The following is a 23,625-nucleotide window of genomic DNA, read 5'->3' as shown; positions in this document are numbered from 1 at the left end:
GCTGTCAACAATTCTTTTTTAAATTTCAAAATTCGTTCCTGTGGAAGTAGGAGTAGGAGTGCTACTCCAGCTCCACGGTACTCCTGATCAGCACCCCTCCTGTTGCTGCTCCACACCCACTTCTCCTGCCAGTGAGGCAAGCAGCCCAACAATGATCTTCTTCAAATGGGTGAACTATTTGTGCAGGTGCAACAAACGTCAGCAACTCACCCAAATAATATTAATGAGGTCCAAGGCCAAACTTTGGGTCTCTCTTGGGGCTCCAGGTTAGGGTGCATGCTCCGTGCACGACACCCATTTCAGGCCCGGAAACACGCCTAAAGGAATTTTCGCCATATTCAGTCACCTCAAAGACAGTAATGGTTAAAGAGTTTGCCTTCCTTATGGAGCTCCAAGGCACTTAACAGTGGAGGGTAAAGAATGCCAGTTTTTCAATTAGCCTGGGTGATGGAAATAGAGCAACTTTTTAACTAGCTCAAGTAATATTGCACTGACAGATCTACCACCTACACAATCACCTAAACAGAATATGGTCTGTTTTGCAAGACAGAGGAAAGGAAATTGGCCTACAGGACAATTGGGAGAAGGTGATGGGGGTGGAAGGGGGAAGGAAAGAAAAGATTTCCTCCATGTGTTATGTGTAACAAACCTATTTATAAAGAATACTTTCACCAATCTGCTGCACACTCTCACCATGGGCTCAATTTTCCAGGGAAGTAGCGGGTGCGTTGGGGGTGGGGAGGCTCCGAAAATCGGGGAAATCCCGATTGGATTCGGAACCCAGCTCCTACCTACAGATTTCCGGGTTCCCCACTGACGCGTCTGGGTGTGTGCGCGCCTCCCGAATGCAAAAGTCCCACCGGCAATTAAAGCTGGCGGGATGATACTTTACACAGTTGTTTAGATAGTTTAAGTACTTGAAGTGGAGGCTTTGGGGAGTCAGGAGGTGAGTCACTCGCCACAGAATACCCAGCCTCTGACCTGCTCTTGTAGCCACAGTATTTATATGGCTGGTCTAGTTAAGTTTCTGGTCAATGGTGACCCCCAGGATGTTGATGGTGGGGGATTCGGTGATGGTAATGCTGTTGAATGTGAAGGGGAGGTAGTTAGACTCTCTCTTGTTGGAGATGGTCATTGCCTGGCACTTGTCTGGCGCGAATGTTACTTGCCACTTATCAGCCCAAGCCTGGATGTTGTCCAGGTCTTGCTGCATGCGGGCTCGGACTGGCACAACAGAGAGAGGTGCCGCTTGAGGAGGCCCCATCCACATCTGCCATCCACATTGAGGAGGAGGCGGAGAAGGAGGAGGAAGAGCAGGAGGAACCCGTGGGCAGAGCAGCGGATCACCTGGCTGCTTGTGAGGCCAGGGAGTCACTGATATGTGAACGGTTCTCCTAACATCAGAAAGTGTGAAAAGTCCAGTCCTCAGACCACCAGGAAAGAGCTGCGCCCACACCAGCCCCTCCCCCCCACCTCCCTGCACAAAACAGTCCTGCAACTAATCAAATACCCACTGTAATGTGACCCAATAGGTGGCATTAAGTGTCACAGTTCATGATGAATCTCATGAAAGGGCCCTATCACAAAAGCCAGTCAAGAGGGGCCAAGATGTGGCAGTAGTGGTGACAATGATAATATTTAATGTGATTTTAACAAAAAGCAAATATAAATGAAAAACATGAGCATCTGTCAAACAACCTTGTGCATCCCCTTCGTGCTCACTAAACCTTAGCCTTTCTCTTGCGGCTACTTCTGCGTGGTGCATCCACTGTGGCTGCAGCAGAGATAGTGGCAGGTTGCTCATGACCATGGCCGGACTGCTTAGATGCTTTGGGCCGATGCCCTCTGGGTTTTGAAGCCCATGAGGGGCCCTCTAAAGAATGCTCCACCTGCACCTGTGCAGGGGCAGACTCGACCACCTGGACAGGAGGCAGCATTGCGGGTACTGGTTGAGAGAGGGGCAATGGGTGAAACATGGGAGCGCTTTGAGTGGCGTCCCCACTTCCAAGTCCCCTTTCGCATCATCCCTCCCCTGGGCCAGGGCCACATCACTCTTACCACTCTGCTGGACAACAGTTTGGAGGACACGTGTGATGCCTTGTAAGGTCAGTGCTAGTGTATCTGTTTGCCTGTTTAAGGCGGCAGAGTGTTGTTCACCCTGAGTCCGAACAGCCATTGTCAGGGCCTGAATGGACTAATTTGTGAGCCATGCTTGAAACTCAATGGAGGCTGCCATTCTCTCCATCGGAGATATTCCCGCACTTAACTGTGACACTATCTCAGACAGTTGTTCAAGTCGCTGTGACAGTATCTCAGAGATTCCCTCCCGTACCTGTGCCACCATTCCACTCATGCAGGAGTTGGACTCCTCCATCCTCTGCGCTATTGTGGAGAGTGTGCGTGGCACCTGTTCCAGTTCCTCGCAAATGTGCTGCTGCCCCTCGGTCATTCTCATTTTAAAGGGTGGCCCCCAGGGTTCCGCATCTGTGTCCGGCTGAGCAGAGCCTGGAGAGGAGTGCTTCCACCGACGCGGAGTCTCCACAGCTGCCCCTGCCACCAGTGTCTGCTCATGGTCACGTGTGTGGTAACTCACCATGTGCGACCCCAGCTAATTGAGGACTAGGACCCACTGAGGTGTGAGTATCTGCAATGGTGGACAGCTCGCTAGATGTGACGGTGTACCCTCAGAGGCCGGCAGGTCCTCTGAGGAATCGCCTTCTGCCGTCACAGCGGATGCTGAAGGCCCTGTAAGCGAACAGAAGGCAATATTAAGCATTATCACAGATGTGTCATGTTGCGATGAGCATACTGAGGTGCTGAAGATGGCAAGGCATGTTAACATCAATTGATATTGTGTGTGATGAATGTTAAAGTTCTGTCACCAGACGTTTGTGGGGTTCCAGTTTCGTCGTCCCCGACAGACAGGCACTCGAGGGTTCGGATGAGCTCCAGCGCCTCCTGCTCCGCCTCTGTGAGGACGACATGTTGCAGCCCCCCTCCGGTCCTCGCCCTCTCCCATGCATTTTGCGCTCTCTTCTCCTAGAAGGGGAGAAAGTACAGACGTGTGAGTGATGATGGTGAAGTGGCCAACCGATGAATGCATTGGTTTGGGTGAGGCTGACAGTGAAAGAGATGCATCAGAGGGTGAGTATGAGACAAAGCCATGACATTGGATGAGGATTGGGTTGAGTGGTAGTGGTGGGGTGACTAACGGGTAGGTGAGGAAGTGCTAAGGAAGTGCAGGTAAGTTGAGGATGAGCCTTAAGTGGGTGTGAGGAATGATGTGATAGGGTAGTGTTGGCAGTGAAAAATGAGTTGGGGGGTGGAGGTGCTGATGTGGAAGACAGAATGTAGGAGAATCAATAACAGTACTCACTTTGAATGACCTAGTTAGGTCATTCAAGCGCTTCCTGCACTGGATCCAGGTGCGGGAGATGTTGCTGCTGCTGGTGACCTCTTCTGCCACCTCGAGCCAGGCCTTCTTGGTGGCAGAGGCAGCCACTTACTCCCGTTCACCAGGTAGAAGTCAGCCCTCCTCCTCCTCAACCCATCCAGTAGCACCTGGAGTGAGGCATCATTGAACCTTGGAGCAGCCTTGCCCCTGTGCTGCTGTCCGCTGTGGTGTGTGGGTCTTTGCACCAGGAAAAGCCATTGGAGCATTGGCCCTTTAAATAGAGCTCCTCCAGCTGACAGCCTGTGATGTGGGTGCGCAGCTCTCGGACTGCAAACCCGGAAGCCACGTTGAGTGGCACTAATTGAATTGCGATCGTGTGGGAAACGGACATTTTTTATTGATCGGGTTACCCGCGCGCCCATTCCCTTCCCCGCTGCCATCCCGCCTCCTCTGTAATATCGGGGCCCATGAGTTTGGGATTATATGTATCACTCACCAGTCCACAATACATTCTCACAAATTTGTTATTCTTGATATGAAAAACATCTGCAACCTCTCATTGCCAACTTACTGCTTGGAAACGATCATATTTTGTTTTATGTGATAATCTCAGCCTGTATTAATATCTGCTGTGCTTCACTAGGAGGCCGGACAAGGCTCTAATACAGGACCCTAAACTTCAAAACTTTTTAAGGAGGTATACCTCCTTTTATTAAGTGATCAATCAAAACATGGTATCAACTAGAAAGGATGGACTACATAAATGGTTGGATCATCATTTACTGCAATGGAATAAAAAAGAATGAGATGGCTGGAAGAACTCGAAAGGATGATAAAAACAAATGCCTGGCTACCTGAGTTAACTAGCGAAAAAATGTCAATATAATGGACTAGATAGATCCAGGGCAGAATTTGCATTATATTAATTTAAATTACAATATTATAAAGTGGGGAGAAGCTAGAAAGCCGCTAGCATGGCTACTAAAGTATAGGGAATGAAACTCAAAAATTTCAGCTACACGTGGGCTATGAGGCTTGCTGTTGATGACAGCTAAATCAAAAAATGACAGAGAAAGGAAAGATGAAACGCTCTACCACATAAGCATTGATTATGGTACATAAGAACATAAGAACATAAGAAATTGGAGCAGGAGTAGGCCAATCGGCCCCTCGAGCCTGCTCCGCCATTCAATAAGATCATGGCTGATCTGATCCCAACCACAAATCTAAAGAACACAAGAAGTCGGAGCAGGACCCGGCCACATAGCCCCTGGGCCCTCTCCGCCACCCACAGGGCATTGACCGATCCGAACTCAGCTTCATGTCCAATTTCCTGCCCGCTCCCCATAACCCCTAATTCCCTTTACTTCTAGGAAACTGTCTATTTCTGTTTTAAATTTATCTAATGATGTAGCTTCCACAGCTTCCTGGGGCAGCAAATTCCACAGACTGACCACCCTCTGAGTGAAGAAGTTTCTCCTCATCTCAGTTTTGAAAGAGCAGCCCCTTATTCTAAGATTATGCCCCCTAGTTCTAGTTTCACCCATCTTTGGGAACATCCTTACTGCATCCACCCGATCAAGACCCTTCACAATCTTATATGTTTCAAGTCAGGGGTGTGACGGGATACTCTCCACTTGCCTGGATGAGTGCAGCTCCAACAACACTCAAGAAGCTCGACACCATCCAGGACAAAGCAGCTCGCTTGACTGGCACCCCATCCACCACCTTAAACATTCACTCCCTTCACCACTGACGCACCGTGGCTGCAGTGTGTACCATCTACAAGATGCCTGCAGCAACTCACCAAGGCTTCTTCGACAGCACCTCCCAAACCCATGACCTCTACCGCTGAGAAGGACAAGGGCAGCAGGCACATGGGAACAACATCACCTGCACGTTCCCCTCCAAGTCACACACCATCCCAACTTGGAAATATATCGCCATTCCTTCATCGTTGCTGGGTTAAAATTCTGGAACTTCCTATCTAACAGTACCGTGGGAGAACCTTCACCACACGGACTGCAGCGGTTCAAGAAGGAGGCTCACCACCACCTCCTCAAGGGCAATTAGGGATGGGCAATAAATGCTGGCCTTGCCAGCGATGCCCACATCCCATGAATGAATTTAAAAAAGAGACTCTCATAACTATAAACCAACTTTCCTTCTAAATGTAGTTGGCAAAATACTAAGTGCTAGCATACTGGCCTTATGGTACAAACTCTAGTCTGCCCAAAGTGGGCAAGGTGCCCAAGGTGGGCTGCAAGGTGTTTTGTTGATTTAGACACAGACAACTAACCAATGAACATCCTTGCAGCAGCAGTATGCTTGGGTCCAGAAAATGATATTGATCAGATTGATGTGTTTCACAATCTCCAGAAGTTTCCATCCCCATACAGTGAGCCTTCAGCAACCCTGTGAACGACAGGGTGTATCTTACATTTAGTTACAAAGAAGCACTCAGAAGCAGTGCTCTCTGTTCCCCCTATTGCTTCTGCTCATATTAGAACCACTACTAGAGGCAATTCCAACTCACTCAATCACAAAGTGAGTTGGAATTGCCTCTGGTATTAGTTCTAATGTGTGCATAAGCAATAACGGGAACAGAGAGCATTACTGCTGAGTGCTTCTTTGTAAGCAAATGTAAGATACACGCAGTAGGGAAATCAAACCCACAAAATATGCTGTATGCTAATGATGCATTCCAATTGCTTACTAACCTTCAGGCAAATGTTAGAGTTGGTCCAATCTTTCGCAGCAGTGTCAGGTTGTAAAGTCACTCAGACAAAAACAAAAATGTCACTAAGTAAATATTTTTGAACGAGGGTGTCTGCAATCCCTCTTATCTGGGTGATTACAGACATAAAGGGCTCAATTTAAAAACCAAGCCGGGAAGGGGGCGGGGGTGAAATTGAGGTCAGGAAACCCATTAGTACAGGTTTCCCGGACGTCCTTACGATTTTGACATAAGGACATCTTTTATTTTTTTTTGTCAGTTTCCTGTCCGACTGACCAGCTGATTGACAGGCTAGTCTCAGTCGGAGGGGAGACCAGCCAGGGAGAGGACGACTTCCGGTAAGTCTTTATTTGTATGGATGGGGGCGGGGCATGGGTTGGCACGGGACATGGGTGGGCATAGGTTGGCATAGATTGGCACATGGTCGTGAGTCATGGTAATGAGATTGGGGGTCAGTCATGGAGGGAGGGTGTTGGGATCGGGGGTCATTGAGGGGGTCCGTGATCGTTGAGGGGGAGGAGCGGGGGACGAAGGTTGGAGGATCGGAGTGGGGGGGATCGGGGTCAGGGATCGGGGATCTGTGATCGGGGGGAGGGGGATCCGCGATTGGGGGTCGGGAGTCCGCGATCAATGGTAGGTCGGTGCAGGTAGGCTTGTTGAGCCTGGGGGGAAGCACTCCTGCTGCTCCGGGCCCACAAGCTGTGCCTTTCTAGGTACCTACCTGTTAGTCTCGGATCTTCTCACCTCCTTTCATGAGGCATAAAACAGAAGGCCCCGTTAATCCCGACCTCCAGGGCTGAAATCAGAAAGTCCAGAAAAATGGAGGCCCAAAGCCTTCTTGAAAGGTTTTAAGGCCTGACCCGCCTCCTAGGAGTGGGTTGGTCACCTGTCCCTCATCCCGCCCCGGTGAACACCAGAAATTGGGGGGGGGGTTGGAGGCAGGTCTGAAATGGTGGCAATTTTCAATGTCCCCCGCACTCAACCCAACCGTTTTTCACTTTGAAAATTGAGCCCAAAATATCAAAAGATCTATTTTCCCAATTTAAGAGAAAATAATGCAGTTCAATATGAACAAAGCAGTCTTTAACCTACACAAACATATAAATGAGTGGTCCCCATTGGCAATCACCTTTGGGGGGGACAACTGAGTACTAAAAATAAGGTTACCCAAAATAATTGATGTCAGTGGACATACCACAATAGTATTTCAACAGGATAGGAGAATTATTTAAAATTATTTTGGCTAGCAAGGCAACAAAATGAGTCGGTATGCATCAATATTGCTGAATTAAAAAGAAGCACTATTGTGGACAGTTCCCCCTCCCAAAAAAAAGCTGGTGCCATGCTGTGGTCACATCAAAGCCACAAACCCCTTGTCAAGTGAGTACTGAGAGGATACTAGATTCAACTCCCTGAATCTAGTGTTAACTCAAAAAGCCATCATACAAATCCACCATCTGGAGAAAACGCAGATGCTGCCAAAATCTTATTATGCCCTAGCAAATAGATTGGTTCTATTTTTCTAAATCTACCTTATTAAATGTTACATGCAGTTAGTGCTCTTGATATTATATTCATTATGTGCATTCTAACCTGTATTTGCACCATGGAAAGTGTTGCAAATGTTATTTCGTGAAAGAGCTATAAATATATAAAAAGGTGCTGCATTTGGCAGTCCCCATCACATTTCAGGCATCACATTTTGATGTGACACTTTTCTATATGCAAATTCTGTATCACTTTTGCACCCTATTGAACATAGGAAGATAGGAACAGGTGTAGGTCATTCAGCCCCTCAAGCCTGTTCTGCCATTCTACTAGATCATGCTGATCCGTACCTCAACTCTATTTACCCGCCTTTGTTCCGTATCCCATGATACCTTTATCCAACAAAAATCTATCGATCGCAGTCTTGGAAATTTCAATTGACCCGGCATCCACAACCTTTTGGAGAGAGAATTCCAGATTTCCACTACCCTTTGTGTGAAAAACTATGTCCTGATTTCACTCCTAAATGACCTAGCTTTAATTTTAAGATGATGCAACCATGTTCTGGATTCCCCCACCAGAGCAAATAATTTCTCTGTAGCTAGTCTGTCAAATCCCTTTATCATTTTAAAGACTTTGATTAGATCACCCATGAACCTTCTAAACTCAAGGGAATATAAGCCAAGCTTATGCAACCTGTCCTCATAATTTAGCCCTTTAAGCCCTGGTATCATTTTGGTGAATCTACATGGTACCCCCTCCAGGGTCAATACATCGTTCCTGAGGTTTGGTGCCCAGAATTGAATGCAGTACTCCAGATAGGGTCTGACTAAGGCTCTGTACAACTGAAGAATCACTTCCTCATTTTTGTATTCTAACCTCCTTGAGGTAAAGGCCGAATCAAATTTCATATTCATAAAACAGCAACAAATAACGTTGCAGTGGCAGGCAATGTATCAACTGAACATGAGAAAAGCAGATAAACTTTCAATGAGAACTTCTATTAATGTAGGAAAACAACCAATCCAGAGGAAGTAGTCAGCAAAAGCTACCAATGAAATTGTTCAAAATATTTTTTGTAATTTTTTTCAGCTGCCGTCTTGGTTTCTCCACTAAACTGAGGAATTACTACGAACGTCTGCAACAAAATAAATACATAAAATTACAAACTTTATAAGAAGATGATTAAGCTTAGCATTAACATTTTCTGCGGCCAAAATGTGTCCAACAGTGTTTTCTGCTGATGGTCTGTGCCTGTCCGAGAAACATAAGCCTTGAGCTCATGGGGGATTCCCTGAGCTATCACTTTCAGCTGAAATAATTCAATAATGTAGCAGACAACAATGCCCAGTATAGATTTTTTTTTAAACATTGACAAGACTAGCCATCCACAGAATGTGTTAAGTCTTGCTGTTTGTAAGCCCTGCAACATCATCCCATGCCTTTCCAAGTGATAGAAAATTACTGGCAAGAGAAAGAAAGATAGTCATTTTTAGGGCTTTGAAAGTAAAAATAAATTCGTTTTTGTCAAAACAGAATAATAGATGAGTAGGAAGTAAACAAGTTACTCATCTTGGGTAACAAGAATAGGACTGGAGGACACAAGTACAAAAGGCTAGAGTAGAAAAATGTTTTTCCCCCACAATATGTGAAATAAACAGCCATGAAAGTAGTTGATTTGGGACTAATCAAAACTTGAAAAAGGAGCTGGATGGGTATCAATCAAAAAGTGGGATTGAGGATTATAGAGATATTTAACAACACAACATTTCACCCCAGTTCTCCCAAACTTCAGGCCTGACTTCCATAGTTCTGCCAAACCCCTGGTTCCCCCTCCACAGTAATCTGAGACCAACCCCAGGGTCCGACTTCATGATCCCAACCTAAGTGCTACCAAAGCCCCGTGTGACCAAAGTCCAGGACTGTCTCCATTGCTACCAAAGCTCATGACTGCCCCCAAGTACAGCTGAACCCCACTCCACCTCCTTGATACTACTAAACACCAGAGTGTACAACCAATGTTCCTTTTTGGGGCGGAAATCAGGCCTCTCAAGAGCAGAGTGGCAGGAAATTGGACTGGAACCTGTTTTCATTTGGTTTCTGTCCCATGATCTCTGCCACAATTTCCAATTGACGGGGAGTGGACACTTCTTCCACTCGCACTGCCTCCATCCCAACGCCACCTTTAGGGGCGAATGTGGGAGGAATTCTCAGGCACCCTGGAAATCCTGTCAGATATGCCTCTGCAATGGCTGGCTGTTCACACACACTTGCAGCAAACAGGTATACGTGCTGTCCAGGGCATTATGTGGGCCCTACTATGCACTATTCAAATGTTTGGGATTGTCGCAGAAATTGGCTTTGAAGTGCCATATCCTTAAAGTGTTATTAAAAAGGTGCGCACATTTTGAAATGCAGGTTGCAGTATAATTAAGCACACACAGGGATCGTTCATGGACAGGAGGATGTGAGCTGTAGCCAGGCAGGAGGCAGGTAGTGTAAGCAAAGTATTGCTTGGCTGGGACCAACAATGCAGCTACTAGTCTGAAACTACTGAGTGTTAATGCAGCATAGATTAGATTTAGTGTACACCTTTAGAAACTGGCTTAATTGGCATTAATTAGTCACCACTGATGCGCATGGTACATTTTGGACTCGACCCTTTCTTCATTAACTACATTTGTTCCATTGATATACATGTTACCTTTGGACATGTTTATAAATATAATGAATGAATTATTATTACTTTAAATTTGTTTGAAATAAAAAGCAGAAAGACTTCCCAACTTTGGTGTCCTATATGACCCTGAGCTGAGTTTCCGACCCCATATCCTCTCTATCACCAAGACCGCCTACTTCCGTCTCTGTAATATCGCCGTCTCCGCCTCGCCTCTGGTCATCTGCTGCTGAAACCCTCATGCATGCTTTAGTTACCTCCAGACTCGACTATTCCAATGCTCTCCCAGCCGGCCTCCCATCTGCCACCCTCTGTAAACTTGAGCTCATCCAAAACTCTGCTGTCCGTTTCCTAACACGCACCAAGTCCTGTTCAACCATTACTCCTGTGCTCGCTGACCTACTTTGGCTCCCGGTCCAGCAATTCCTCAAATTTAAAATTATCATCCTTGTGTTCAAATCCCTCCATGGCCTTGCCTCTCCTTATTTCTGTAACCTCCTCCAGCCCTGCAACCCTCTAAGAACTCTGCATTCTGGCCTTTTATGGATCCCGATTTCCTTCGCCCCACCAGTGGCAGCTGTGCCTTCAACTGTCTAGGCCCTAATGTCTAGAATTCCCTCCCTGAACCTCTCCGCCTCTCTACCTCTCTCTCCTCCTTTATGGTGCCCCATGAAACCTACCTTTGACCAGCCTTTTGTTCACCTGTCCTAATGTCTCCTTCTTTGGCTTGGTGTCAATTTTTGTCTGATCACTCTTCTATGAAGCACCTTGGGACATTTTACTATGTTAAAGGTGCTACATAAATGCAAGTTGTTGTTGTTGAATGGTCTTATAAATTTTAAACTTACTGAGGTCTTAGAAACTATCCCTTTTTCCTTTCCACTAATCACGAAGTGGTGGTTTTGGTGTAGCAATGTATTTAAATGTGAATACTGTAATATAATGTTAGAAATGCGAACATTGTTATTATTATGAATATTGTGTTGGTGTGTGTATCCTAAAACAATCCAAACAAAAAGAGATATTTGCTGCTACCTATTTGGGTCAGGCAAGTATATTCAAGAAGCTGCAAAGGACATTGAGTACTCTAAGGGAAAGTATAGTGAATCACTCGTAGATACAATTGCTATAATAAGGCTATAATTGCATGCATTACCAAAGACTTAAGGGGTGGTTTTAAACCCCAAGAACGGGTGGGCTGGGGGGCGGGTGGGAGTTGAAAATAGGTGTTTTTTTGGGTCGCAACCGCAAAATTTTTGACTTTGCATTCCCAGTGGGAAGCCTGTACTTTTACGCGCCAACGTTAAACCCGGAAATAAAGCCGGGTTGCGGTCGCGACCCAAAAAGCAACTATTTTCAACTCTCACCAGCCCCCAACCCACCCGTTCTTGGGGTTTAAAATCACCCACATGGTTTTAGAATATCTAAATTTCTGGTGCTTTCAAAATTCTACTGAATCTATTATCTCTTCTACAGAAGGCAGATGAGCATTTTACCAGGCCCACATCATCCAAGAGATCAGCCATCGATCGGAAACTAGATCCTCCACCACTCAAACTGCACGCAATCTGGCTCAATTCGCAACGTAATGCTGTTTTCAATATTACATATTTGTCATGCATTTTTTATTTCTAAATAGTACTTGTTCTGATTGTTACACTAAAATTTATATATTTGAGTAATCCACAAAAGTAAAAATCCAGTTTTTTAAAACTGCTCACTTTAAGAAACTGGGTAATGAATATCTCTGCATACAAACCAATAACAATTTTTATATTTGGTCTTAGAAATCCACTGTTATTCAAGTTACAGTCATTGTTCTAAAGTATGTTGCTTTAAATAATTAGTATTATGAATGTTATATGAGGTTTGATTAACATAATACAATGCAAAAAAGTGAGCCTGTGACATCTTTTCTTTCATGTTCCCTTTATAAAGCAGCACTTGCATGAGTATCTATCCATGATATTACCTTGAAATCTGAGGCTGTAACAATCCCTGTTTTAAGTAGACTAATTTTTCTTTTATATCAAGCTTTCCATTATTTAGATACTTGATAAATGTGGCAGTTCTAAGACACTTTCTAGAATACAATTAAAGTTAATTCTCCCAAGCAGCTATTGTCAGGTGTTACAGGATATTCTAATTAGCTGAATATATCAAGTTCTTGCAAAGGATGGGGAAAAGATATTGTACAATAAGCTAATCACATGAACAATTCTAAGGTAAAGAAAAGGGTTCTTAAGAAGTATCAATAATTCAAATAACTGGGGAAGGGGAAACTGAGAAATGTGCTAATTAGACAAATACTGAAATACATTTATAAGCAATTCTGATAAATGTCACATGTGAACAAATTACTTTTCATGCTGTTTTTATGCATCTTTTACACAAACTAATTCAATCTATGTACAAGTATGAAATTTAACTTTACAATTGCCAATCACAATCTTAAGTATATTTATATATAAGTAAAAATATGAAAATGCTGCTCCTATTGTATTTATGAAGTAAGATGTGAGTAATATACTACTCATACTAATATGACGGTTCCCCACTGTGGACTTTAAATAAAATGTGAATCTCTGCTATTTATTTTTTGTTTTTTTTTAAATTTCACAATGTGCGAGAAATCATGATTACTCAACATTTATTTTTACTTCTACATACTGTGCTGTTTGACCCTGAGCTGAGCTTTATACCTCATATCTAGTCTTTTGCCAAAATAACATGCATCATCCTCCAGAACGTTGCCTGTTTATACCCTACCTCTTCCTGACCACTGCTCAGACTCTAACCCATGCCTTCATAGCCTTGAGAATTGTTTACTCAAACATTCTCATCAGCAACCTGTAGCCTTCAAATATTTCAGCTAATCAGAACTCTATGACTAGTACCCCCTCGCACACTAAAACCCACTGTCATCCCTGTCCTTGCCAACCTCAATCGGCTCTCTATGCCCTATCAAGTTGACTTCAAGATCTTTGTCTTTATCTTCAAATCTCTCCACAGTCTCACCTTATACTGCTTGAGTGATCTTTTCCCCCAAATGTCCTTTTCCTCAACTTCCACTTGCCTGATTCCAGATTACAGCTTGTTTGTCACTCCTTCTGTTTCATCATCCAAAGCAATCATTCAGTCTCTAGAGCTTAGAAATTGTTGCATGTGTTAATAGTCAATTAATATTTGCAACATCCAGATGATAACTCTCTGACTACTATTTTAACAAAGATTTTAACCCATTATCTTAAGTGGGTTAACACTTCTATTAAAATGAAAGGAGGGATTTGTATGAATGTGTTATGCATTCATCTACTCTTGTCACCAAAAGTAATATCTGGTCTAATATTCCTACTTTCTGGAATTCTCTCCCAAAACCACTTTACCTTGTTACCTTCCTTCCTGCCTTCAAAAGCCCTAAAAACTCAACACTTCAATCTTGCCTTCGGTAAACTCCTCCTTTTCTGGCGCAGTGTCTACTTTTCTGCCTTGTGAAGCACTCACTCAGACATTCTGTCACGAGATATATTAAAGCATGATTACACTTATGTGCTGACCCAATCTTTCTACAATATAAACTATAAGGAAATCATTATAATCTTTCTTTCATCTTAGTCTGTTATTTGCCCATTCTGTAGATTACAATTGACTGTTTATTTCATATGAGTACAGTTGCTATAATAGTAGTTGCTTGGGAAAACTTACTGGGTCCTGTTTTGCCTCTTGATAACTATTTGTTAATAAATAATGCTTGTTGTTTATTACAACCTATTTGCTACCTTGTGCATAAAAGCCCCAGTTTTAGCAAATTAGGGCTGTGCAAACCATCGATGGGGTTGAGCCATGCCATATTTTTCATATAAGGCCTGCCCCCTATTTTGAATAGACTACAAGAACAGGAACAGCTTGCCCAAAGAGTTTGGCTTGGACCAAGCCTGACTGAGGAGTGCAAAATTTCGCCAAGGCAGCAACTCACCATAAAGGGGAAGTTGGGTGGTGGCAGAAAAGTGGACACATTTGTTCACAAATTGGCACAGCAGAGCAATATGGGCAATACTGTTCCCTTTGATGCTGAAGAGTTGGAGGTGCTGCTGCAGGAGGCACACCAAAGGAGGGTGGCCCTATTTGGGGGTGAAGGTTACCCACCAGTAAAAAGCACAGGTGCCAGCTGAGGAAGAGAGATCACCAACTGAGTCAGTGCAGTCACTTAGCTTCCTTATATCTCACTGCAAATAAAGAAAAGGTTTGCTTGTATCAGGAGCAAGGCAAAGGTTAGTGTGCTTTTCCATACATTCTTTGTGGGACCATTAACCCTAGCACAAACCCAAGTGGGAAAATTCTGCACCTTGAGGGAGGTACCATTTCAAGCATTGTATACAATCATTGCCATTTTGCTTACACTCTTTCATTGTACCTAAGCTGCATGATACACTTTTTTTGAAGGTGAAGGTGGCAGCTGATGAACAGCAAGCTGATGATGAGGTGACCAGGCTGAAGTGCTCTGCAACTGTTAGGGGCTTTCTTAATGGGGTCAGCAGTTGTGGGCACAGCAGCAATTGATGCAGAGGATAGTCCTGTTCTCCTAAGGCCCACCCACCCAGTGTTTCTTCTTCAGATATATAGACACCGAGGAATACCATACAATGACGGCATCATGGCTGCTTCCTGGATAACGTCCACAGATTTGCATGATGATGTTTCTGTGGTCTGATATAACTTGAACATTAATTGACTCTAAATCCTTTCTCTTCATGAAGGCCATGTGGTTGATATGAAGAGCCCTGATGCCCATAGGGGTACCATGTGTAATTCTTTGCACTCAAGAGAACCCTGCCAGTGAATGCTCTGTGTTCTGTCCACCTGATGCCTCCTCTCCAGATGAAAAGTGATGGAGGTATTGCATCTAGCAAACATGGCTTTTGTCACTTGTCTGATAAATGTATCTACTGCAGGCAGTTTGATGTGACAGATGTCTCCTGGGGTAACTTGGAAGGATGTATATCATGAAAGCTTCATAGTATGGTAACCTTTACTTGTATGGGAAGTGCGGTCCCTGATCCAAATGTTGTGTACAGATCATTGTGCAGTAGGTGGACCAAATCTGTGATAACCAATCTACCGAATTGGGAGTGGTGAAGGCAGGACACTTCTGACATGTCTAGGTTCAGGTCCCGAAACAGTGACAGGCGTAGGCAAAGAACCTCAGAGGTTATTGCACTTCCATTTGTTGGTCCCTTCCTCATTTTAATTATGTAGTGCGTTCAGAAACCCCCTTGGATAAAAATAATGAAGAAAAGTATCGGTGAGGAAAGAACCAGAAAAATGAGGGCCTATCCAGCAAAGCAAGCTAAAGGGTGGAGCAAAATGAAGCCAAGTGTTCCTGAATATTGTAAAAAACTTACTTTCCTCCCCTTAAGGAGGCCTACTTCAACAGGCATACACTTGGGACTCCCACTTTTATGGGCAAGGCTTGCGCTACGGGCTAAGTTTCCACAAGCTTGTAAAATTTGTAGTACACAGCTCTCGTGTTGAAATTCAATACTTAAATGTGGCTGCACATGCCCATAGTGCAGCCTCATTATATGGCCTTAAATCACACCTCTTAAAATCAGATGAGCAACGAGGTTATGACCTTTGCCCACTGAGTGCAAAACTCTGCTGGTGGCTTGGGACCACGCAAAAAAAACCCTACACTATAATTCCAGCTGCTTCTCTTATTGATACAAACCAGTCAGTTCCTGTTAGGAGGGGTCCAACTTTCTAAGAGAAGAAAAAAAACCTTGCTTATCTCAGGAAACGTTTTTATTAAGAATTCACCTGTTCATAGTTAGTACTGATCCCATAAATGATATGATATACAAACTGCTATTAAACCAGGCCATGTAAGTTTATTAGGAGCATAGGAACATAGGAACAGGAGTAGGCCATTTAGCCCCGAGTCTGTTCCACTATTCAATGAGATCATGGATGACCTGTGACCTAACTCTATCTACCTGCCTTTGTCCCATATCCCTTAATACCTTTGGTTAACAAAAATCTATCAATTTCAAATTTAAAATGAACAATTGAGCTAGCATCAACTGCTGTTTGCGGAAGAGAGTTCCAAACTTCTACCACCCTTTGTGTGTAGAAGTGTTTCCTAACTTCACTCCTGAAAGTCCTGGCTCTAATTTTTAGGCTATGTCCCCTAGTCCTAGACTCCCCAACCAGTGGAAATAGTTTCTCTCTATCTGCCCTATCAGTTCCCCTTAATATCTTGACAATTTCCACCAAATCACCCCTTAATCTTTTAAATTCCTGGGAATACAACCCTAATTTGTGTAATCTCTCCTCGTGATTTAACCCTTGGAGTCCAGGTATCATTCTAGTAAATCTACACTGCACTACCTCCAAGGCCAATATATCCTTCCTAAGGTGCGGTGCCCAGAACTGAACATAATACTCCAGGTGTGGTCTAACCAGGGCTTTGTATTGCTGTAGCATAACTTCTACCCCCTTGTAGTCCTCTAGATATAAAAGCCAGCATTGCATTAGTCTTTTTGATTATTTTCTGTACCTGTTCATGATATTTGAATGATCTATGTACATGGACCCCTAAGTCTCTTTGGACCTCCACTGTTACGAGCTTTTCACCATTTAGAAAGTACTGTGATTTATCCTTTTTAGGTCCAAGATGGATGACCTCACACTTGCCTACATTGAAGTCCATTTGCCACAGTTTTGCCCATTCACTTAATCTATTAATATCACTCTGCAATTTTTGCTTCTATCTACACTGCTTACAATGCTGCCTATCTTTGTGTCAGTGGCAAACTTGGATATGTGGCTCTCTATCCTGTCACCTATTTGGAAAAACCTTTAAAATACAGCAAAGTAATTTTCAAAAAGCTACAGTAAATTCCATTAGTCAGTAGTTAAGACAGTCCTAGCTTCCTTCCCATCAGTCTGCTGACTCAAAATGATGGAAAAAATCTTGTAAGGGACACTTTGCACCATGAAACAAATATATTTGTACAAGAAATAAACTTGCTCTTAAATGGAACTTGCATGTGTACAGATTGTTATTAAGACTAGCTTATTGTTGCTTTAGAAATTTTAGCTGCACTTTTTATCATTTGAGTTACCAAAGCTGAGACTCTCCCTATAGATGGAGCTCTTACACTGGTTATAAAACCTTGGATACAGCAACCTAGAGAGAGGCTTAGTGTAATGTTTTGTAATGTCTTAACCTTAATATACCCTTTGACATACATAAGCAACATTATTCTGAAAATGTAACCAATCATTTATACATGTAGATTAGAAATGGAGTGACATGTTTGACGTCCTACATATGTGGGATACGAAAAATATTTTCACACATTCTATCACTTATGCAATTCTTTCAACATATTTTTAAAAATGTTTCATTATATACCACATTTAAATGCACAATTGTCAAATAATACAGGATTCTTTCTCAAGATTGTACTAACATATGGGTTATCTCAGAAACAATTTGAAGCCCAAACAGGAGAGTAAAACTGATGTGGATAAATAAGGGAAGGAATCAGGGAAAAAGAAATAGCGTAAAGAAATCTGACACGTAGTGCAGGAACTTCTTTTTAGTAAGAGGGTGATACAATTCTGTCAATGGGAATGAGGGGGAAAACTCTCCAGTGGCTGGAGTTAAACCTAGCACAAAGGAAGATGGTAGTGGTTGTTGGAGGCTGATCATCTCAGCCCCAGGACATTGCTGCAGGAGTTCCTCAAGGCACTGTCCTCTGCCCAAGTATCTTCAGCTGCTTCGTCAATGACCTTCCCTCCATCATAAGGTCAGGAGTGGGGCTGTTCACTGATGACTGCACAGTGTTCAGCTCCATTCGCAACCCCTCAGATAATGCAGCAGTCCGTGCCTGCATGCAGCAAGACCTGGACAACATCCAGGCTTGGGCTGATAAGTGGCAAGTAACATTCGCGCCAGACAAGTGCCAGGCAATGACCATCTCCAACAAGAGAGTCTAATCACCTCCCTTTGACGTTCAATGGCATTACCATCGGCGAAACCCCCACCATCAACATCCTGGGGGTCACCATTGACCAGAAACTTAACTGGGCCCGCCACATAAATACTGTGGCTACAAGAGCAGGTCAGAGGCGAGATATTCTGTGGCCAGTGACTCACCTCCTGACTCCCCAAAGCCTTTTTACCATCTACAAGGCACAAGTGAGGAGTGTGATGGAATACTCTCCACTTGCCTGGATGAGTGCAGCTCCAACAACACTCAAGAAGCTCGACACCATCCAGGACAAAGCAGCCCACTTGATTGGCACCCCATCCACCACCTTAAGCATTCACTGCCAATCTTCTGCCAATCACCTTAAATCTGTGTCCTCTGGTTACCAACCCTTCTGCCACTGGAAACAGTTTTTCCTTTTTTACTCTATCAAAACCCTTCATGATTCTAAAAACCTCTATCAAATCTCCCCTTAACCTTCTCTGCTCTAAGGAGAACAACCCCAGCTTCTCCTGTCTTTCTACATAACTGAAGTCTCTCATCTCTGGTACCATTCTAGTAAATCTCTTCTGCACCCTCTCTGAGGCCTTGATATCCTCCCTAAAGTGTGGTGCTGAGAATTGAACACAATACTCCAGCTGAGGCCTAACCAGTGTTTGATAAAGTTTAGCATAACTTTCTTGCTATTTATAAAGCCCAGGATCCCATATGTTTTTTTAACAGCCTTCTCAACTTGTCCTGCCAACTTCAAAGATTTGTGGACATACATCCCCAGGTCACTCTGTTCCTGCTCTCCCTTTAGAATTGTACCATTTAGTTTATATTGCCTCTCCTCATTCTTCCTACCAAAATGTATCACTTCACACTTCTCTGTGTTAAATTTTATCTGCCATGTGTCTGCCCATTTCACCAGTCTGTCTATGTCCGCCTGAAGTCTGTTACTATCCTTCACAATGTTTACTGCATTTCCGAGTTTTCTGTCATCTGCAAACTTTGAAATTATACCCTCTTTACCCAAGTCCAGGTCAATAATATATATCAAAAAGAGCAGGGGTCCTAATGCTGACCCCTGGGGAACACCACTGTGTACTTCCCTCCAGTTTGAAAAACAACCGTTCACCATTACTCTCTGATTTCTGTTCTCGAGCCAATTTTGTATCCTACAACAATGCATTTATATAATGTCTTTAAATTGCATTTATATAGCATCTGTAACGCAGTAAAACATTGCAAGGCACTTCACAGAAGCGTTATCAAACAAAATTTGACACCGCGCCACATAAGGATATATTAGGACAGGTGACCAAAAGCTTGGTCAAAGAGGTAGGTTTTAAGGAGCATCTTAGGAACATAGGAACATAGGAACAGGAGTAGGCCACTCAGTCCATCGTGCCTGCTCTGCCATTTGATAAGATCATGGCTGATCTGTGATCTAACTCCATATACCCGCCTTTGGCCCATATCCCTTAATACCTTTGATTGCCAAAAAGCTATCTATCTCACATTTAAATTTAGCAATTGAGCTAGTATTAATTGCCGTTTGCGGAAGAGAGTTCCAAACTTCTACCACCCTTTGTGTGTAGAAATGTTTTCTAATCTCACTCCTGAAAGGTCTGGCTCTAATTTTTAGACTGTGCCCCCTACTCCTAGAATCCTCAACCAGCGGAAATAATTTCTCTCTATCCACCCTATCTGTTCCCCTTAATATCTTAAAAACTTCGATCAGATCACCCCTTAACCTTCGAAACTCTAGAGAATACAACCTCAATTTGTGTAATCTCTCCTCGTAACTTAACCCTTGAAGTCCGGGTATCATTTTAGTAAACCTACGCTGCACTCCCTCCAAAGCCATTATGTCCTTCCGAAGGTGTGGTGCCCAGAACTGCTCACAGTACTCCAGGTGCGGTCTAACCAGGGTTTTGTATAGCTGCAGCATAACTTCTGCCCCCTTGTACTCTAGTCCTCTAGATATAAAGGCCAACATTCCATTAGCCTTCTTGATTATTTTTTGCACCTGTTCATGACACTTCAATGATCTATGTACCTGAACCCCTAAGATCCTTTCGACATCCACTGTTTTTAACTTTTTACCATTTAGAAAGTACCCTGTTCTATCCTTTTTTGATCCAAAGTGGATGACCTCATATTTGTCTACATTGAATTCCATTTGCCACAGTTTTGCCCATTCACCTAATCTATCAATATCGCTTTGTAATTTTATGTTTTCATCTACACTGCTTACAATGCCATCAATCTTTGTGTCATCAGCAAACTTAGATATGAGACTTTCTATGCCTTCATCTAAGTCGTTAATAAATATTGTGAATAATTGAGGCCCCAAGACAGATCCCTGTGGGACTCCACTAGTCACATCCTGCCAATGTGAGTACTTACCCATTATCCCTACTCTCTGTCGCCTTTCACTCAGGAAACTTCCTAACCAAGTCCGTACTTTTCCCTCGATTCCATGGGCTTCTATCTTAGCTAACAATCTCTTATGTGGGACCTTATCAAAAGTCCATATAAATAACACCCATTGATATTCCCCTGTCCACTACTTTCGTCACCTCTTCAAAAAATTCAATCAGGTTTGTCAGGCACGACCTACCTTTCACAAATCCATGCTGGCTCTCTCTGATTAACTGAAAATTCTCGAGGTGTTCAGTCACCCTATCCTTAATTATAGACTCCAGCATTTTCCCCACAACAGATGTTAGGCTAACTGGTCTATAATTCCCTGGTTTCCCTCTCTCTCCTTTCTTAAAAAGCAGAGTGACATGTGCAATTTTCCAGTCCAGAGGGACAGTTCCTGAATCTAGAGAACTTTGAAAGATTATAGTTAGGGCATCTGCAATGTGCTCATCTATTTCCTTTAAAACCCTGGGATGGAAACCATCTGGTCCTGGGGATTTGTCACTCTTTAGTGCTATTATTTTCTTCATTACTGTTGCTTTACTTACATTAATTTTATCGAGTCACTGTCCCCCCGATTCAATATTAGTTTTCTTGGGATTTCCGGCGTGCTATCCTCTTTTTCTACTGTAAATACTGACGCAAAGTAATCGTTCAACATGTCCACCATTTCCCCATTGTCAATGACAATATCCCCACTTTCAGTTTTTAAGGGGCCAACATTGCTCCTGACCACCCTCTTTTTCCTAATGTAACTATAAAAGTCCTTCGTATTAGTTTTGATATCCCTTGCAAGTTTCTTTTCATAGAGCGTCATTTTAGCACCCGCTATCGGGTGCGTTCCTGGCGGGGGGGCCCCGAAAATCGGGAAATCCCGTAGTGGGACCGGAGCCCGCCTCGAACCCGCGCACTTCCGGGTTCCCCGCTGACGCGCCGGCGTGCGCGCGCAGCCCCCGCTGGTGGGAATCCCGCAGGCAATTAAAGCCAGCGGGATGCCACTTGAAGGTATTTATTTTGCTTGTTCAGGTCATTAACTGACCTGATTAAAGGATTATGTGAGGAGGGGTGGGATTTTAGAGAAAGCTGGGACTGTTTCCCACACTGGGGGAAACACTTCCAGTTCAAATGGACCTGTTGCAGCTATCAGCCTGTGGCAGCTGCAAAGGTCCATTTGACAGGTGGGGGGGGGAACCCTCACTCATTGCAGGAGGCCACTTTGTCACTTGGGACAAAGTTTGGCCTCCACCACCCTCCTCCTGACAATCAAAGTCACCAACTTGCATACTTACCCCGGTGTCCATGTACCTACCTTGCGGACCCCCTCAGATGTACATCTTCCAGATGGGGGCCGCTGTAGCTGCAGTCATGACCTCCTCGGAGGGCGAACAGCATCACCAGCCTCGCCATCCACGCCGTCCACCTCTGACACGCGGAACTCCACAACAGAGTGCTGTGACACATCCACCTGCACAGCAGGAGGGAGGGCTACCGCAGAGAGAGATGCGTCGCAGAGGGCACTACCCTCGCAACAGGGTCCACAGACCGAGGCTCAGCTTCCTGGACCTCTCTGAGCAGCAGTGCACACGGAGGCTCAGAGTCACTCGACATGTAGTCCTGGACTTCTGCAGCCTCCTTCATGCCAAGCTGCTCCTGGCTGGCCCGAGCACCATCTTCTTACCTGTCGCTGTCAAAGTCACCACTGCCCTCAACAACCTCTCCTCCGCATCCTTCCAGGGTGCAACCGGGGACATCGCCGACGTCTCTCAGCCGTCTGCACAAAAGTGCCCTGCAAATACACCTACGCCCACTCTGCAGTGACACAATGGGTGGCATCAGTTGTGGGTCTTCAGAGTGATCCTCAGGAAAGGGCATTATTGCACAGACCAGACAAGATTCGCGAAGACATGGCAGTAGTGGTGCCAATATGATATGTGATGTCAGTTGGTCAGAAATTCAACATAAGTAACAACCATGACAAACCCTCAAACACCCTTGTGCATCCCCTTCATGCTCACGACACGTTTGCCTTACGCTGCCTACTGCACATATGCGATGCATGCCCTGTGGCTGCAGCACAGGTAGTGGCAGGTTGAGTGAGGCTGGCCGTGAAAGAGATGCACGAGAGGGTGAGTATGAGATAGAGCCATGAGATTGTATGAGGATTGGGTTGAGTGGTAGTGGCGGGATGAGTACTGGCGAGGTGAGTAAGTGCAGGTAAGATGAGGATGAGGTTTGAGTGGGTGTGAGGGGTGATGTGACAGAGTAGTGTTGGCAGTGCAGAAGGAGATGTGGGTTGGGGGCGGTGATGTGGCAGACGGAGTGTAGGGGAAAGAGTAAGTGTACTCACTTTGGCTGACCTACTGAGGTCATTGGAGCGCCTCCTGCACTGTATGCAGGTGGGCGATATGTTGGTGGTGCTGGTGACCTCCTCTGCCACCTCGAGCCAGGCCTTCCTGGTGGCAGAGGCAGGCCGCTTCCTCCCGCCCGCCGGGAGGAAGATCTCTGTCCTCCCCCTCCTCCTCACCCCATGTATTGATACCTGGAGTGAGGCATCATTAAACTGGGAGCAGCCTTCCCCCTGGGCTGCACCATGCTGTGATTTTTTCTATTTGTTGCAGCATCTGTCAGTGGAGGACGTCCCCTTTAAATAGAGCTCCTCCAGCTGACAGATCTTACTGCGCATGCGCAGCCCGCCCGATGCGCAGATCAGCAGTGGGGAACCCGGAGGACCAGGTAAGTGGATCCAATTAGTGGATTGTATGCTACAATCACGCGGGGAGCTGACTAATTTCACCGGGCGCGTTACCCACGCACCCGATAGCCCCCCGCCGAGAACCTGCAGCCCTGCTAACATCGGGTCCATACTCTCTTTTTGTAACTCTTACTATATGTTTTGTGACCCTTTGTTGATCTTTGTATC

General features: G+C 44.6%; 1 protein-coding gene across 1 annotated transcript in view; it reads right to left on the bottom strand.

Moving 5' to 3' along the window:
* The window catches only part of rgs7bpa (regulator of G protein signaling 7 binding protein a), a 72,122-nt gene that overhangs the window by 37,170 nt on the left and 11,327 nt on the right, over positions 1-23,625 (bottom strand). The window lies entirely within an intron of this gene.

Source organism: Heptranchias perlo, chromosome 1 (assembly GCF_035084215.1).
Source record: "Heptranchias perlo isolate sHepPer1 chromosome 1, sHepPer1.hap1, whole genome shotgun sequence".
Classification (NCBI taxonomy): Eukaryota; Metazoa; Chordata; class Chondrichthyes; order Hexanchiformes; family Hexanchidae; genus Heptranchias; species Heptranchias perlo.
The sequence above is the reverse complement of the archived record's forward strand: the minus strand, read 5'-3'. Positions and strand labels throughout refer to the sequence as shown.